The sequence below is a fragment of the Microcebus murinus genome, chromosome 20, assembly GCF_040939455.1.
Source record: "Microcebus murinus isolate Inina chromosome 20, M.murinus_Inina_mat1.0, whole genome shotgun sequence".
Classification (NCBI taxonomy): domain Eukaryota; kingdom Metazoa; phylum Chordata; class Mammalia; order Primates; family Cheirogaleidae; genus Microcebus; species Microcebus murinus.
Genome location: NC_134123.1, coordinates 16451260 through 16470054, shown reverse-complemented (window position 1 = coordinate 16470054; position 18795 = coordinate 16451260). Strand labels below are relative to the sequence as shown.

The window sequence follows — 18795 nt, the reverse complement described above, 5'->3', positions numbered from 1 at the left end:
TGATTATGTTAAGGGGAGGAAATTCAATAGCCACACTAGCAAAAACGGAGGAGGAAAGTTGATGATATTTTATTTGTCAAGAAATATTTGTCACTCATTTATCTTGAATTCTCCCCACCTGTAACACAGTCAGCATTAGAAAATGATTTTTAAGGCATCTAAGTGCCTGACAAAATGTCCAACTAGCTTTATTTTGAATTTTTCAGCATGCAGCACATTAGAAGAAACAACTTGGAAACAAGTCTAGGGTGGAGGTTGACAATAGCTAAGGAGGACAACAGAAGGTAAATAAATTTTTGATAATAATGTAGAGGCTGAACTAAACTTTGCATAATATCCACAAGGATTCAAAACGATAGAGAAACTTGGAGTCATTTATTACATCTCATGTGCCTCAAGGACAGCACTTTATTACAATATAGCACACTCACTGATTATTATTATAAAGGTAACAGATGCAAGTCAACAACTTTAAAGTTTATAAAACATTTATAAACTATTTTTCACATACTATCTTGAATTGATTCTGAGATTGACAGTAATTCTCTGTAGGAAAGTATCATTGTGTCTAATTTGGAGATAAGATGTGAATTATTTTATGAAGATGATTCAATTCTCTTGATTCTAGGTTCAGCTCATAATTTTTAAAAAAAACTGAAGTCATTAAGATTTAAATCTGTGAGGAACAGTCTAAGGGGATAGGAACATTTGTAATGTATTTTTAAAAGATTTTAATTAAAAATTAATAAAATCTTTAAAACATTTTGACAGAAAAAAAAAAAAAAAACTTAAACAAGTGATCCTGCTGACAATCCTAACCTTAAGCCCAACCCTAACCCTCACTCCTAAACCTAATCCCTAACTCAAAAACCTAACCCCACAACCCCCTCCACTCAAGCCAGACAATGAGGTAGACACTGGTGGCCTCATCTCTTCTGAGTTTTCTGCTTTATCCTTCTGCTTAGTTTGGGTTCCCTCCAAGGATTCAAGTGTAAATCATCCCAGAAATCCAGGTAAGGAAATGTAGAAGCCAGACAGGGAAAAGAAGGCTGCCCATAATGGGGCATTATCAACAAGTTACAGTGTGTTCAATTGAGCTTAAATCTGGTGGGGACTTATGTGAGTCAGTGTAGAATACAGGGACCAAGAGTCGTCTCACTGTGGAATGAGGGTGCTGAGCTGTTATACATATATTATACACTAATTCTCATCAGTCGTTGGCTAAAGGCAGCCCTTTGGAGGACTTGATTACCCAGCACTTGCTCCTGAGCTGCGGATGCTGATGATTGAATGTCTTGCCTGACTCTGGAAGAGCAGCATGACATATTCTCTCAGCCCATCTCAGAAGCTGGTGTTCTCCTTGCATTATTTGAAAATGAAGGATAGCACCATCTACCTGATAGCACAGCAAAGAGCCACAACATACCTGGTCAGGTGGGAAGCAGGGGCCTCAGAAAGCTGAAGTGGGGCTCGGTGGCTCTTGGTGCTGTGCACATGTATCCTAGACACACAGGAAGCAGAACTGAAGCTCTAAGACAGAGATAACTTCTCTTCATTTGTCACACTCTCTCCTTCCCCCCAGCTGTGGTCACTGGTTCCTGTTGTTGTGATGTTCTTGTTCTAAAAACAGACACGTCACACCTCAAGCAGATTTGCAGTCCCTTGACAGTAGCCTTGCCTGGCACATAAAGAGCCTCTGCCTCTCTGCATGCCTTCCCAGGGCTCCAGAGAAGAGTGAGGATCAGTCCAAGCAGGCTGCTCCAGAGGGCAGAATGGCCAGTGACCCCCACCTCCCATCCCTGCTGGAAGGAGTTTCCTGGAGTGAGAGCTCAGTCTGTTTCAGAATTCTGCCAACATACTATTGCAGTTCCTTAATAACAAATATGTAGAGCCTCTTGATAATCTTAATTGCCATCTGTATATCTTCTTGGGTGAGGTGTCTTTTCAAATCTTTCGCCCTTTTTTTAAGCAGGTTGTTCATCTTTTTATTGTTGAGTTATAAGAGATTTTTGTATATTTTGGATATCAGCCCTCCATCAGATATGTCTGTAAATATTTTCCCCTAGTCGGTAGCTTATCTTCTCATTCTCTTGACAGTATCTTATGCAGAGCAGAAGTTTTTAATTTTAATGAAGCTCAGCTTATCAACTTTTCTTTGTGGATTATGCTTTTGTTGTATCTAAAAATCACCACCAAACCCAAGGTCATCTAGATTTTCTCTTACGTTATCTTCTAGGAGTATTTCAGTTTTGCATTTTATATTCCCACTTTGAGTTCATTTCTGTGAAAGGTGTAAGGTCTGTTTCTGAATTCAAATTTTGCCTGTGATTTCCAGTTGTTTCAGCATTATTTGTTGCAAAGACTATCCTTTTTCCATTGAATTGCCTTTGTTCCTTTGTCAAAGATTGGTTGATCATATTTCTGTGGGTCTATTTCTGGAATCTCCATTTTGTTCCATCGATTGGCCGGTCTTGCCTGGACAGGTCTGGCAGTGACCAGCTGTGACCCACTTGACTAGGTTACTCTATGGGGTAAACTACAATAGAAACCACGATGGAAAACCCAGGGGATTATGTAACTGGCCAACTAATATGTATGTTGGACCCTTTCCTCTGGCAGTTTGATTTGAAGTACACTGGGCCCATTCCTCAGAACAAGCTTAGTTTGAACTAAGAGCAGCTACAGACTTAAAACTGAATGGATAAATGCAGACACAATAATTACCATCCACATTAATAGATAGAAATATTTTTTCCTGAACTAAGGGAATCTGTTAACCATGTGGGACTTTTTAGTTATTTTTAAGTAATTATTTTTCAGTGTTAGAAGTAATGTTAACTATGCTGAAAAACTTTAGAAGAGTAGAGAAAACATAACACAGGGTCATGGGATCCACACAAACTAAATAAATATTTAGGTGTATTTGTAGGACAATGTAAAATTTACATCAAAACAATTCATTATATTCTATGTGAGTTTTTTAATCTTTTCATTTTAATTAACACAAATTTTATGTTTTTTTACTCTTGTTATAGATTTATTTGAATGCCCTAATATCTCTATACTAACTCCAGCTCCTATAATTGGACACAGAGATAATAAACATATGTTAGTTAACTGAGGAAGAGCTAAATAAAGAAAACAAATATTCTTATTTTCCTCCTGCTTCTCCTTATTGTTTTCTATCTGTAAGTCATCACATTATTGTAACTTAGGATTCAAGAGTGGGGTCATTCCATATCTCCTCAGTTACAGGTGGATAGTACCTAATACAGTCTGTAGTCCACAGTAGGGTTTAAATAAATGTGAGCAATTTTTAGGTTCTCACCTCATGCATCTCAAGTTTTCTGTTTCTACTATTGGTCTCTGAGTTAGATCTCTCACATTTTTCCTTTTAACTTCAGTGGCAATTATGCAGTTTTCTTTTCTTCTTTTATACTCCACAACTAACCCAACATAGGTAGAAATTATAAAAGAACATCAATTTTTTCCAACTTTATTGCAGTGTAATTGGTAATTAAACATTGTATATAGTTAAGGTGTATAAATCCACATGTCTGCTGTCAACTGATTTTCAACCAATTTTTTAATGGAATTAAATTGGACCCTTATCTCACATTATATACAAAAATCAACTCAAAATGAATTAAAGACTTAAAATGTAAGACATGAAACCATAATAAAAACTAGAAGAAAACATAGGGGGGAATCTTCTCAACATTGATCTGGGCTATGATTTTTTGGGGATATGACACCAAAAGCAAAAGAACATAAGTTTTTGAGTCAAATGAGTTCAGCCATGACAAATTCCTAAGCCTGCTTTGTCCCAAATTTATGAAATTGAGAAGTAGCTTTTTCACTTTTATCCTCAGTTTTCTCTTCTATGAAATGGGGACAATAATGACTAATTAGAAAGGATTTGTCTGGATTTATAATGACATACTTGAAGTGCCTAGTACAGTCCTTCAGAAAGCAAATGTTTCTGAAAAAATAGATATTCCTACTAATAGAAAGGTGGCATCTGAAGAAGTGTAAATACATTTATTATAATAATACTAATACTAATTCAAAGACTTGTCTCTCTTGGGGAAAAGAGGATTGCAGGCCATACTGCATTTGCCCAAACCATCATAGGATCCTTGGTTTTGAAGATATAGAGTTAGGAAATAGGTTTTTCAGTGTCCTAATTGAAGAAAAAATTTTTAAAAGGCATGCTAGAAATGTGAGAACTATCAAAAACAACACATCTTGGAGAATTTCTATTGCAAAACAAAACAAAGTCTTTTATTTAATCTTCATTAATTATTGTGAAAATATCTAAATACAACCCATTTGATTAATACCACTGAGGCCTAAAATTCTGAGAAGTGGTATTTTTCTTGTATAGTCTTTATAGTCTACAGTCAGTCTATAGTCAGTCTTCTATAGTCTTTATCTGAAATCGGATGAATTGCAGCAGCTGAAAAGATGAAGTGGCTGTAAGCTTCTGTAAGAAAGAGTGATGATAAAAATTGGCCTGGATGAAAATACCAGTTATAATCATCAACCAACTGGTAAGGGGGAGGAAGTGCTATTCATCTCTAATTCCAACTGTTAATTACCTAAAAATATATACATTTCTTACTTATATTTTTGGCATATTATGATTTAATCAAAACATGGCCTGTCATAAGTTTAAGAAAAGCATATTCAACTCATAGAATATTTTTAATAATGCAGTATTCCTGATGGCTTAGTAGCAGAAGACATACAAGAATAATCGGGAAACAGACAATATTTAGTGTTGCAAAAATATTAATATCCCAAATTAGGTGCCAGATGACAGCATGCTATACTTATTCCTAACCTATTTTACAATTTACACAATAAAATCTGAGCAGCCTCTTGGCAAGTTGGCAATAGCATTCTGTAGGTTTGGACACAGTAATTAGTGCTGTGTGGAGGTAATATCTAGCATCCTCGGGTGGTAAATAAACTCAGTGCAGAATCTCTTATAAAGAATATAGGTAGGTAAGGAATATTTACACATATATAAAAACATCTATTACAGCGCCCATCTGTTTTATATATACGATGTTGGGAAAGATTGCTTTCAGCCCTGAATGTCAGTTTCTGGTCTGTGAAATGAGGTAATACAGAATTAATGAGAAATTTTAAATACTATCCACATTATTAGTATTTCAAATGATTGAAATGATTAGCATTTATAAAATGCTTATTATGTTCTGAGAAGTTCTCAAGTGGAAAAAGTTTAAAAACCTCACAGTATATTATTACATATATATAGAGAGAATATATATGAATATATTATATATACTTATATATAAAGCCCTGTGTGTTTATTCTCATATTATCTTCATCTGTAGAAGAGGATACCACAGGGAGGTGAAGGGACTTGCTCAATCTCATGTAGCCCTCACAGATAAAATTTGAATGTGAAGCCAGGAAGTCAGACACAGAATTCTGCCTGCTTACCCATTAACATTGTATGGCCTCTTCTACAGTGAATATATTCAGAAGGGTAACTGGCAAGTGTGACTATAGCTATTATTACCTATGAAAAGAATGAAACATTGTTATTGAATTTGGTAACAGTCTATCACCAAATATAGATTCCTCTAAGACATATAAAACCCATATATACATTTAGGAAAGCTTTTAGTTAGAAGAGGCATTTAAGCTGGACCTTGAAGAATGTATACATTGTGTAAGTGAAGGAGGACAAGTGTGGTTCTGATAGGAGGACGGGAGGTGGAAAAGGAGGTTTTCAATTAGTGGAGGTAGTTGCTACTAAGGTACAGAGTTAGGAAAAGACTGATGAAACTAGAAGGTTGAAAAATGTACTCTGGCAGATTATGTTGGGGTGTGCAGGAGAGTAGATTGTGTACCTATTTGATGCTAGATACTAAAGTACCTTTTCATATCAATCAAAACCACTGAGGCTTTACCATCTTATAATGCAATAACCAACCAACCTTTTTAGCTATAATTAAGGAGATAACGTGATCCATTTAAATGTTTTAGAATTATAGGTTTTTCATAATGTTGAAGGTCAGACTAGAAGGAAAAGGATCAGAACAGAGAACTCAGATATAAAACCATCCTCATATTGTCATCTGATCTTTGAAAAAGCAGACAGTAATATACACTGGGGAAAAGTATCCTTATTCAATAAATGGTACTGGGAAAACTGGATATCCACATGTAGAAGACTGAAACAGGATCTGCACTTCTCCCCACTCATAAAAATCAACTCACGATGGATAACAGACTTAAATTTAAGGCCTGAAACTATAAAAATTCTAGAAGAAAATGTTAGAAAACTCTTAAATACATCAGCCTAGGCAACGAATTTATAAAGAAGACCCCAAAAACTATCAAAGCAAAAACAAAAATGAATAAATGGGAGCTGATCATATTGAAAAGTTTCTGCACAGCAAGGAAACAATCATTAGAACAAATACATAATCTACAAAATGGGAGAAAATATTTGCATGCCATATACATATCTGGTAAAGGGCTGATAACTAGCATCTATAAAGAAATCAAGCAAATTGGTGAGAAAAAAATCGAACTCCATTAAAAAGTAGGCAGAAGACATAAACAGAAACTTTTCAAAAGAAGATAGACTAACGGACAACAAACATGAAAAAATGCTCAACATCTCTAATCATTAGGGAAATGAAAATCAAAACCATAGTGAGATATCACTTAACTCCAGCGAGAATGGCTTTTATTAAAAATCCCAAAACAACAAATAGTGGCATGGAAGCAGAGAGACAGAAACACTCATCTACTTTTGGTGGGACTGCAAACTAGTACAACTTCTATGGAAAGTAGTATGAAGATACCTCAAAGAATTAAAAGTAGAACTACCATTTAATCCAGCAATCCCACTACTGAGTATTTACACCAAGGAAAAAAGACATTCTAAAAAAAAAAAGGATGCCTGCATTTGAATGCTTATAGCAGCACAACTCACAATTGCAAAGATGTGGAAACAACCCAAGTGCCCATCAATACATGAGTGGATTAATAAAATGTGGTATAGGTATATCATAGAATTCTACTTAGCCATAAAAAATGGTGGATTAATACCTCTTATATTAACCTGGATGGAACTGGAGACCATTCTTATAAGTGAAATATCACAAGAATGGAAAAACAAACACCACATGTACTCATCATTAAATTGGAACTAATCAATCAACACTTATGTGCACATATGGAAATAACATTGATCGGAAATCAAGCAGGTGGAGTGGGGAGGAGTGGTGGGTATACTCACATCTTAAAGTTACACTGCACACTATGTGGGGCATAGGCACACTTATAACTTTAACTCACATGGTACAAAAGCAATTTATGTAACCAAAATGTTTTTACCCCATAATATTCTGAAATTATAAAAATAATAATAAAGTAAAAAAAAAAATAAAAGAATCTGTTAGTAAATGAATCAGCTTGTGATTTGATTTCATCCATTTGTCTCTCCTATCAAACAATATAGCTTCATTTTTTGTCAATGGGGACCTCTATTATTTTTAAGATCTCCTAGTGACAGTATTTCCTCTAGATTTCTGGTTTAGAAACAGTTTAGAAAAAAAATCATGAATCCTGAGTTCTATGCTCATTGTAAAACTGTCCAAGTGATCTTATTTGACCTGAAGTCTGGGCAGCCACAGAAAGAACACAGTTAAATCTAGTACAAAAGGATGTTCTAATAGAAAGAGCTATACAATGATGAAGCTTGGTAGTTCAAGAGGCAGTCAGTCCCCTGTGAGCACAGGAGTGTACAGGATAGTACAAGTTTTCCTTGTACAAAGATACAAGGAAAACTTAAAATTCAACCTTTAGTGTGCTTAAGAATCACCTGAGGAAACATTGCTAAGTTTTTTATTCTTTTATTCAATTTTAGAAATTTAGTAAGCCTGTATGGAGCCCATAAATATTCAAATTGAATACGGCTCTGAGTTGCTTCTAACTGTGATAAGCTCTTGGCCTATTTTTAAGAAACAACAACTTTTATATTCTTATTATTTCAGTGTTAAAACTTAGCCATGGCAATGAGCCTTTTGGCTTCTGTGCAGCATATTCAGGACCCAATGGTAGTAGGCTGGAGGGAACTGCACAGTGTGGTAGGGTTGGGGTGGTGGCATCTGATTTGAACTACACCGTGCTTTCTTCTTTGTCCTGAACTATTTCAAGCTTAAATCTAAAAATTTTGACCCAGGGTCAGATTATGAAATTTTAAAGGAGCTCTTTCTCCCCAAAACAAGAAATTAAAAAAAAAAAAAAAAAAGAATCACTTATGTTAACATGACTCTGGGAACATGAAAAATTGATTAGACCTTCAAGAATTTGATCCTTGCTTTACACTCAGAATGCATGAACAATGACAGAAATCTCAGTGGTGCAGTTGAATGTTGACAAAAAAAAAGGCCTGAGTCTCACACCAGGCTCCCATTCCGCCACTAGGGGCTTTGTGGAATTGTTAAATTAACAGAAAAGGATATGAGCAAAGATCATGGGCACTCTGACATGGATGTGGACATAGCATTTGGGGATAGTTACAGGAAAATGGCGAACATTGTTACTGAAGTTGGTAAGAGTCAATTTAAATTGAGTGAAACGGATCAAACTTAGAATCATTAAATGCCAGTCACCTACATTTGTCTGTTGACATATACTCTTCATTTGCCTTTGAATGTACTATTACTTGGCAGTGTAGGGGACTTCTTTTGGTCTTCAAACTCGATCTTGTTAGCAATCTCGCCTGGGAGGCCTCTCTACATCCAGGCAGGGTAAGGTAGTAGAAATTACATATTATTTTGTGACCAGTAGACCTGTGTTTGAGGTTCGGCTGGGCTGAATATGCAACATGGTCTTGTGATAATCACTTAAATCCTCTAATATTCAGATTCTTTGTCTATAAAATAGGAGCAAAGAAACTGTTCTTATAATATGAATTTATTTTGTTAAAATATCATCCAATATTTGGGAACCTATGTTTTAAATTTTTTTTTTAGATATCTTCCATAAGTACAAACCTATAAAAAGTTATATAAATAAAATACACTATTTTTCCCAAATATTCAAGTGATACCCAATTTTCATTCTTTAGTCAATTTGATAAATATTTATTGAGTGCTTTTTATATTCCAGGCATACTATTAGCTACTAAGGGTTCACTTTCAAAAAGACATAAAAGTTCCTTCCTCTCTTCAAACATACTTTAGTAGTAGAGAGTGACAACAAATGAGAATACACTTGAGTAGGATGTCAGAAAAATCTATTGTCATTGTCTGTTGATTGAGTGGTTTCTAGGAGGGATGTAAAAAGCAAAATGGTGAAATAGGATTTTCCAGCACTTGTCCCCTCACAAAGACATCGGTTTGAACTGTCCATGCACAGAAATACCTTCATAAGAGCCAGGGTATATACACGAGAGACTACAGCATCTGTGTCTAACAGAGATAGAGATAAGAACAGAAACATTGAAGAAGGTAGGAATGCCAGTTTTATGTTATTCGTAACACACTTTCCCCAAGCTTGGGCATTACAACCTGAAGAGCAATATCCTTTGCTTGGGGGGAAGGAGAAGGCAGCAAACACCTGAATTTGCTGCAAATTCCAGCTCCAGGCCTGCCTCAGTGAAACCTGGTACAAGACCAGCACCCACAGCCCCAGGCTACAATATGGTCTCCATTGACTCAAGCTCCAGACTTGCCCCAATTCCAGGCTAGCCTCATAACCCCAGATGCCAGAGAGGTAACCGTGCATCCAATCTGCAGGCTCAACCCAGAACAATGATGGGCCCAGCAGTCCCAGGCCCCAGGCAGGCCCCCAGAGGATCTTCTAGGGCCCCAGAACATCTTTAGGTCAGGTGGTTCCCAGCTACCTCATGTTTCAGGCCTGCCCCAGCAGCCCCAGGTTTCAGGTTTGCCCCAGTGACACACTTTGCCTCTACATCAGACTCTAGGTCCAGGTTCCAGGTCCATCCACTGTCAAACTTTCCCCAGTGGTCCTACTTATCCAAGACTGCAGGCTGGTTGCTAAAGGTTAAAACTGGCACTCACAGACCAAGCCTCTAAGTCTGCCCAGCTTCCAAGCAAGCCTCCATGACCTCAGGCTTCAGGCCTATTCCCGGTTCTAGATTAGCCACACATTCTCTTAAACCCAGGCCCTGGGTCTGCTCTAGCAGACTCAGGATCCAGGCCAGCCCTAGTAGACATCAGCACATGGACCCAGTCTCTAGGCAGTCCTGGTAGCCCCAAAACACAGAACTGCTCCCATGGCTCCCACGGTCCAGCCTTCTAGCCTGACCCAGCGCCAGGCTGACCCCTGCGACTCCAGTCCCCAAACCAAACCTCAGGTCCTAGCCTCCAGTCCAGTACCCATAGGCCCTGCCTTCAGGCTGTCCCCCAAAGCCTCAGGCATCAAGCTATCACTCATGGACCCAGGCTTTAGACCAGCCCCCACAGACCAAAGCTCTAGTGGGCCCCAGGTCCAGACCCACTCCAGTGGACCCCTGTGCTAGGCTGGCCCCTGCAGACCCAAGCTCCATGCCAGTTTCTGTATCCTCAGGCTTCAGACCTGCCTCAATGCCAGGTAAGCCCCTGTGGGGCTAGACTCCAGGTTCACCCCTGTGGAACCAGTCAATAAGTCTACCCAAGTGAACCCCAGTGCCAGGCCAGCTCCCATGGACCCAAACACAAGATTAGCTCCTGTAGACACAGGTGCCAAACCCACCCACCTGCTGACCCAGGCACCAGACCATCCAGCCTGAAAACTCCAGCAGATAGCCTACCTACAGTCTCACCAGATGTCCCATTCATAATGTCTAGACAGGCTGCCAAAGCCAATCTGTAAAGATGGAAATAGTGCCTATTTCTTCAATTGTGCAGATGTTAAGGCATATTCATAAGGATCATGAATAACCGGGAAACAGACCACTACCAAAGGAAAACAACATAGCACCAGGAGCCAACTCTAAAGAAATGGAGATCTATGAACTGTCTAACAAAGAATTCAAAATAATCATCTTAAAGAAGCTCAGTGAGCTAGAAGAGACTATAGACAACTGAATATTAGAAAAATGATACACAAACAAAAATTAGAAGTTGAACAAAAAGATAGACACCATAAAAAGAGCCAAACAGAAATTCTACAGTTAAAAAGACACAATGACTGAAGATTAAATATTTCCACAGAAAGCTTCAGTAGCAGATATGATTAAGCAGAATTAAGAATCAGTAAACTCAAAGGTAGGTCATTTGAAGTTATCCAGTGTAACAAAAAGAAAAAAAAAATGAAAAAAACCTGAAGAAAGCTTGGGGGACTTCTGGGAAACCATCAAGTGAACCAATATACACATTATGAGAGTACCAGAAGTAGCAGAGAAAAAAAGAAAAAAATAGGCACAGAAATATTATTTAAAGAAATAATGAAAGAAAATTCCCCAAATCTGGGGAAGGAAATAAGTATCCAAATCCATAAGTACGACAATACCAAATAGAGTAAATTAAAAAATAAAAATAAAAAAAATTGTATTGCTTTTAAATATATTGAATTTTAGAAGAGGCCCATATTTAGGTAATGCTACAGTTTCAGCACCATACACACATGATTTCTTCACGAACATAAGCCTGACTTTGGCTATGGTGTTGATATTTAATGGCTTTAAAAGCTATGGTCTTTGGTAAGCAAGAGACCCCTGCTTGAGAATAGCTAAAAACCTGTTAGGGGACAAAGAAGATATCACACTGAATCATGCATAGGGAGGGGACCACATCTTTGTTATAACACATAGCTGCTATGTAATTCCAAAGGACTTAAAAGTACACAGACACAGACAAACGTATTTTTCATATATGTATATTCATATATACATTTATATTCACAATTATGTTATCTACTAATATTATTTATAGACTATAGTATTGTTTAATTAAGAATTATCTTCAAAAGGGGGTTTTGGGAATGAGGCACAGAGGAGAAGCTATAACAAACTACTTTTGAAACAGGCAGCCTCTCTTCTAGCCACACTTAGCTCAACCTAGAAAATGCTCTCATGTCTATTATCTTCTGTTTGCCATTAATATCTACTTTTTCTGTTCTCTGCTCTCCTCTGCCAAAGTCTGACCTATATGAAGTACATCAATGTGCTCTCATGCCCCTACATTGGGGATGGATTAGGACAATAGTGAGTCCTGACAGGAGATTAGAGGGAGAAAGGAAATTGAAATCAGTGTATTTCTTTCTGTAGGTCATCTTGGGCTTGTTTTGCCTGCCACTAGAGGCCATGGCTTTTCCTCAATGTGAGACTTTTATGAAACACTGTAAGTTATTACTTGCTACCCATGTCCCTTTAGGGCCAGGGGTAATAACAACTCTTCTATTACTGACCCAGGGTTTTGGCAGCAATGCAATGCAATGGTAAGTGCAATGCAATGGTAAGTGACCCTACCATCCATTCTTCAATACATTTCCCCTTTTAAAATAACTTTCTTCAAATTATCCTAATTTCAGTGTATAATCTGTTCCTTTTTGCATTCCTACCTGAGACAACTATCACTAGTAAATGTATCCATTGAAATCCATTAAGTGAGACAGTGTGGGTAGCAGAAAGTGTGTGGTTCTAAGGAAAGTTACTTGGGATTCCTGAGTTTTAAGTCTCTCATGTAAAATGAAGGTAATAATGCCTCAACTGCAGAATGAAAGTATATGACAAAGTCACTGTATGTAAAAACAATCTGCATGGGGCCTGAAACACAGTCAATATCCACAGTAATGTTAGAATTTATAGCGATGTTGTTATGTGGCATATAGCCCTGATTTCACCAATTTTATAACATTAAAACACTGTTCTTAATTTGCATTTTGCCCCTACGGTTCTAATAGGGAACATGTTGATATTTCTATGAAAATGCCAAATGCCTTATAGAAACTGATTAGGCACATCTACTATTTCTCAGGAATCCGTTTTACTTTTTTTTTTTTTTTAAACGTAAATTAATTAACACTCATAACATGTTTAAATATCCTACTGAAAGCTGCAAAAGAAATGCTAGTGTTAAAAGTCTTCAACTGGGGGCTGACAAATTGCCCCAGGAAGACAACTGTCACCAGTAAGGAAGCATCTGTCTATCTTGTAAAATATTACAAAGCCAAGATGTCCTGTTAAAATTTAATTAGTTTAATGTTGCAGGTCTCTCAACTTTGTTCATACAAAAGGTTGATTTTTCTTTTTTACAGATAATGTAGATATCAATCAGACCAACAAAATTATTCAGGGATGGCAATTCTGTAGCCCAGCTTACCACCACCAGTAGTTTCTAAGCAACCTCCCTCTGAGAGGGAGGGAGGCCAGTTGAGGAATTTGTTTATCTCTTGGAGAAATTCAGACCAATATTCTTACCCTGCTCCAACTAATAGACCCATATACAATAATACTATATTTTTTTTCTAATTTGGGTGATTTTAACTTGGTGTTGTGTCATGAGAAATATGGTTGGCAAATTTTGCAAAAATATTTGGAATAATACTGTTGAAAAAAACTAATGCTTATTGAGTACCTCCTATGTGTCTAGAACTATGATGCATTATTTTACTCGAATGGCCTTATTGAATGCTTGAAACAACCTTTTGAGGTAGGTATACCTGTTTTGTATTCTTAACCTCAAAGCGATAAAGGTACACCTACTTTTTAAAATTATATTCCCATCATGTGCCAAGATAAGATAGTAAACTTTCTATTTCCAAACAAATATTGAGTCCTGATTTCATTTTATTCGTGATACTTGGCTTCTAGAAATGTCAGATATCTTTGTCAACATCAGATGAACCTGGGTCAGACCCCACTTGTTGGTGTTTTCCAGAATCTGAGGTCACACATTATCGAGGTACATTCTCCCTTTGCTTGTGTTGTGCAGTGTTTCTAAGACTCATCTAATTCAGGATAAATGGAAGTAATTATGGCATTCAGTCCTGGTGCTTCCACGATTACCTTTGATCTTTAAAATCTGTATAAAATTCATCTGCCCAATCCTAGTTTATACAACTATTAGCCTACCACTTCTGCAAAAGTTGGGCTGTGTATATATACATCTCACAGAATTCTTCTGCTAACAGGGTCAGCCTCAGAGAATATTAGCCACTGCTTCCATGAATACCATCCTCCATGTCTAAAACCTCATAGTCTTCCATGCAAGTATCCACTCTTCCCATCTTTGTCAGTGCTTGATATTTTGTCCAAGACCCTACTATTCATGGAAATGTGACAAGTTCAAACCCTTCTCCTTCTCTGGAATATAATCTCTTTTCCAGATTAGGTAAATCCCACTTCACTTAAAAAAAATCAGACTTTATTCATGTATTTTTCAACAGGGAAACACCAGGTTAAATTATTTTATGAGATAACCTTGAATTATGAAGGGTTTTTGGTGTTCTCTTTAATTTGAATTCTGAAATGCAAAGAAGTTGTTAACTCCCCAAGGGTGGGGCCATCTGTAGAATGAGGTGATCCCAGATCTAAGATCACAGAAGCAGTAGAGGGGAAGGAGCATGAAAGAGTAGGGAAAGGAATAGGGTAAGGATGACTTGGAGTTTTAACACTTTCTTTAAATAATTTATGGCTTTGAAAGGATGATTTATTTGTTCCTCCCATAATTGATTCAATCTCCTATTAATAAGGCATGCATTTTTAGCAGACTTTAATAAAGCCTTGCCATCATTGAGGGGTTTGATATCAGAGACATGCAAGCAACTTAAATTTGAATACTAGGCATCCCATTCACAAAACTCCATTACCTACTCCACCATACTGCTTAAGCTGTGTCTCCCTCCCACCCCACCCCCGCCTCTCTCAATAATTTATAACACCTAATATCCTTTACTTTTGTAGTATAAATTACCTTCCTACTCCCTATTCATCCTTAGGCTTACTTTTGGATACATGGACATTTATTATTGTGTTTTATTAAAGAACAGAAAATCTATTCTAGATCCACCAAAGTAGGACATAAATGCTGGTGTGGAATATCTAGAAACAGCTTTAAAATTTCATTCCTTTTCTTCCTCCCTCCTTTACTGGTCTCTCATAATATGGAAAGATTTTTTTCATTACAATGAATTCTATTATTCCCTTCTCATAATACATAAATAAGAAATTTTGAATTGAAGTTTCTTTCCCAATCTTTAATGCCATTTTAATATAACTACAATTTAGATATTATTATCCAACTATCACAAACCTAGAAACAGATAATTTAATTGATTTTTCCAAATGTAATAAAGTGCCAAAGCTAGGATTTAAACCCAGCCAGTTCTTCAATTTCTATTTTTACTATACAGTATATTTTTTAAATCCATATAAGTAATTATTCAATGTAAGCTATGTAAAAAAAAAAAAAAGAATTTTCAGAAGTATCTTAGATACATTCTAGTTTCTGCCATGTCACATAGAATAAATTTGGAAAAGGTCAGAGGTAATTCCCACTCAGAAATTACTCCTTCCCTAGATGCATTCCAGAGTTTCTGAATAACAATAGGAAAAAGTTTTAGAAGTTCTTGAGCTTTGTTATAATACTGCTAATCAAATTATGTTTCAAATTGTATGAGATTTATGATTTTGAGCAAGTAACTTCTTAGAACTCCAATTTCTCCCTCTATCAGAAGCAGATAACACCTATCTTACAGTACTTTTAAATTTAGTTATTACTTTTTAAAGCTGAAACCCGTTCACTCTGCCAGCAGAAAATCATAGCACTTCTTCAGCAACATTCTTTTTATCTCCAATCTCTCCTATAAACATCCCCTTTCTTTTGTGGCTCTTGTTTCTAGTCCTTTCCCACTTCTCTCACATTGCTGGGTGGAGAGATGAGGTAGGTCTTCTCAGTATTTTTCACAACTACTTCCTAGCGGTTACTCTGCCTCCTCCCTCAAAGCCCTCAGACTTAGACATGTCCTTATACCTAGACATGCTCTAATTCTTTGCAGTAGTTGTCTTCAGATTATCAGTCATAACCCTTCATTGCTTGAAGACATTAATGGCTTGCTCTCTCTCTCCCCTCCCCACCCCCAACACAACTGCTTTCAAAACCCTTAATGATTTTAATATACATGTAGATAATTCTTTCAAGACCCTAGCCTTTCAGTTTCCCTATTTCTTCTCCAACGCTCTGGTCTTCTATCATACATTGGTCACCTATACTCCTAACCCAGACTCTGATATTACCAAAAGATATATACCTCCTTAATAGAAATGTCAAGCATCACAACCCCCTACCATTCATTTCCTTAAATATGCCAACTTCAAAAATTCTTCAACCCACCTAGACTTTTAACACTCTGATACTGTTATCCTTTAATTATTTCTCATCCCCTCTCACATCCTCACTTCACTTCTTCCTAACCTTAGATTCCATTGTCAAACATTATAATTATACCATCAACTCCATTAGTTCTTCCTTCCTTTTTACTATTCCTCTGCCACACCACAACATGCATAATTTTGTCTTTATTCTTGCAGCTTAATGCAAATATGGGGAGAGAGGAGGCACACAAAATCATGCTGAGTGGTCTCACTTTAAAACTTACCATACTACCTTTAAGACAGTTGTCACTTCTGCCAGGCAATCCTACTCTATTTTCTAGTCCATTTTCTCTTTGATTTTGCATTTCCCACCAGTTCTGTTTTTCTCTAACTTGAACATCTTGTATCTCATCTTAATCTAAGCCTATACTCTTGTCTTCTCGCTCATTAAGAAAAAAGGAGCAGTCAGAAAATGTCTATATACTTCAATTACTACATTTATCTAAGGACTGTGTCTGTATCATTGTACTCTATCTTCCCTGCTATTGCTTTGAATGATTCTTCTGGGCTCCTAGCTAATGCTACTTTCTCTATCTATGCATCATTCCCCATACCCTACATACAGTTTACTCAAGATTCTCCTCAGTCAAGCCCAATCCCTCTATTGTATCAGAAAATTTTTTTTCGACAAAGAATCATAGCTCTCAGCAAATAAACATGGTGCTATTTCATCCATCTAAATCTATGTTTACTATATTACCCTCCAACTATCATTCCATTTCTGTGTTCTACTTCAAAGAAATGATGCTCTCTTTCCATTTTCTCTTTAATTCACTCTACTCAGATTTCTATGTCTACCTCCACCCTGATCAATCAACACGGTTGTTGGCAAATACCCCAACAGTCTCAGTGTTGCTAAACGCAATAGTCAAGTCTTAAACCTCATTTTGCTTGACTTATCAGGTTTATGTGACACACTTGATCAGCTCTTCTTCTTCAGTTATCCTCTAGAGCATGGTCTCTCTTCATTCTTCACTCATACTGGCTTCTCCCTCCACCATACCTTTTGCTGTTTCTTTCACCTAACCAACCTGGAAATAATAGCTTTTTCTCTCCTTACACTCACTTCCTAGAGCCTAGGGTTTAGGTGATCTCATCTAGTATGAAAGCTTTAAATGTTATCTGTCTTGGATATCTGTATATTTCCCTGTCGGCATATCTTCCTAGACCTCAAAACAAATAAATCCAACTGTCTATTAAAAGCTGAACAACTGATTTCACATCATCTCAAGTCCCATTCCCACTCCAGTATCTCTCTCTCTCAGTAAATAGTAAATAACAACTTCATTCTGTCAGTTTCTCTGCCATAATTCTTGAAGTCATACCTGATTCCTCTTTTTTATTTTAACCCTCACATTTAATATGTCACCAAACCACATCAGCTTTGACTTCAAAGTTTATTTGGTATCTGACCACTTTTTCTCATAGTAATCTCTGTCCTCTAAATGTTTTTCTACTCTACTTTTTTTTTTCTCACTATCCCCTGGTATTTTTTACTCTAAAGCAAGAATGATCTTTTAAAAATATAACTCAGTTAATTCCTCTACACAAACTTTCCAGTAGCTTCCTGTCTTATTTGGGTTAGATCAGAGATCTTAACAGTTGCTTGCAAATGTCTGATCTTATTACACTTTGACCCTATCTCCTACAACTATCTCCTTTGTTCATTTATTCTAGGAACACTGGTTATTTTCTAAAGACAGAAGCACTTAATTCCAGGGCACAGTCTCTAGATTTTCTTGTCAAGTTTTATATAATCTGTCTCCCCACTTGTAACTAGAATATAAGGTCCATGAGATCAAGAAAAAGACAGTGTTCACTGTTGTATCTCTAGATTCTAGAACAGTGTCTCCTACATAGTAGGTGCTTTTTTCTAACATTGGACCAATGAGTGAAAGTGTTAATGAATTACTTCTAAAATGATATATTATATACATGTAATTTTTGCAGTAGACTCCTTTTCTTTTTGCCTCCTAGGAAAGCTATCCACCTACCTTCTGGAGATAGAAAAATTGGGAAGATCAGCTTCAATAATTCTTCATGTCAGTTGTACTCACTTTCTCTAGTTTATATTAACAGTCTCAATTTCTCTCTCTCTCTCTTTCTGTATATATATATATATATATATATATATAATTTTCTGAGCCCCCCTCCAAAATATTAAGCTTATATTTGCAAAGTGTTGAATTAGTTGTTCTTACAAATTTGTTTTTGAGGAAACTGTGATATGCCGCTGGTCCAATTCTGAACTTTTTCGGTTATCTGACGAGGATGTTACATTATTTCTTAATTTTACCCATTCCTTTTCACTTCGCACAGAATTCTTCTAAATTCTTTCCTTGCCCACTTTGTTGGATATCACAATCAACCCATAGAAATAAGCAGTATTCAGTCCTCTTATATTTTTTTAAATTTTAGAG

The 18795-nt window shown here is 36.7% G+C and overlaps 1 long non-coding RNA gene across 1 annotated transcript in view; it reads right to left on the bottom strand.

The window, feature by feature from the left end:
• Window positions 1–1518, bottom strand: part of LOC105864830 (uncharacterized) — a 526685-nt gene extending 525167 nt beyond the window's left edge. The window contains exon 1 of the long non-coding RNA XR_012913635.1: window positions 1427–1518. This is a non-coding gene — a long non-coding RNA (uncharacterized LOC105864830). The remainder of the gene's footprint in view (window positions 1–1426) is intronic.
• Window positions 1519–18795: the final 17277 nt, after the last annotated feature.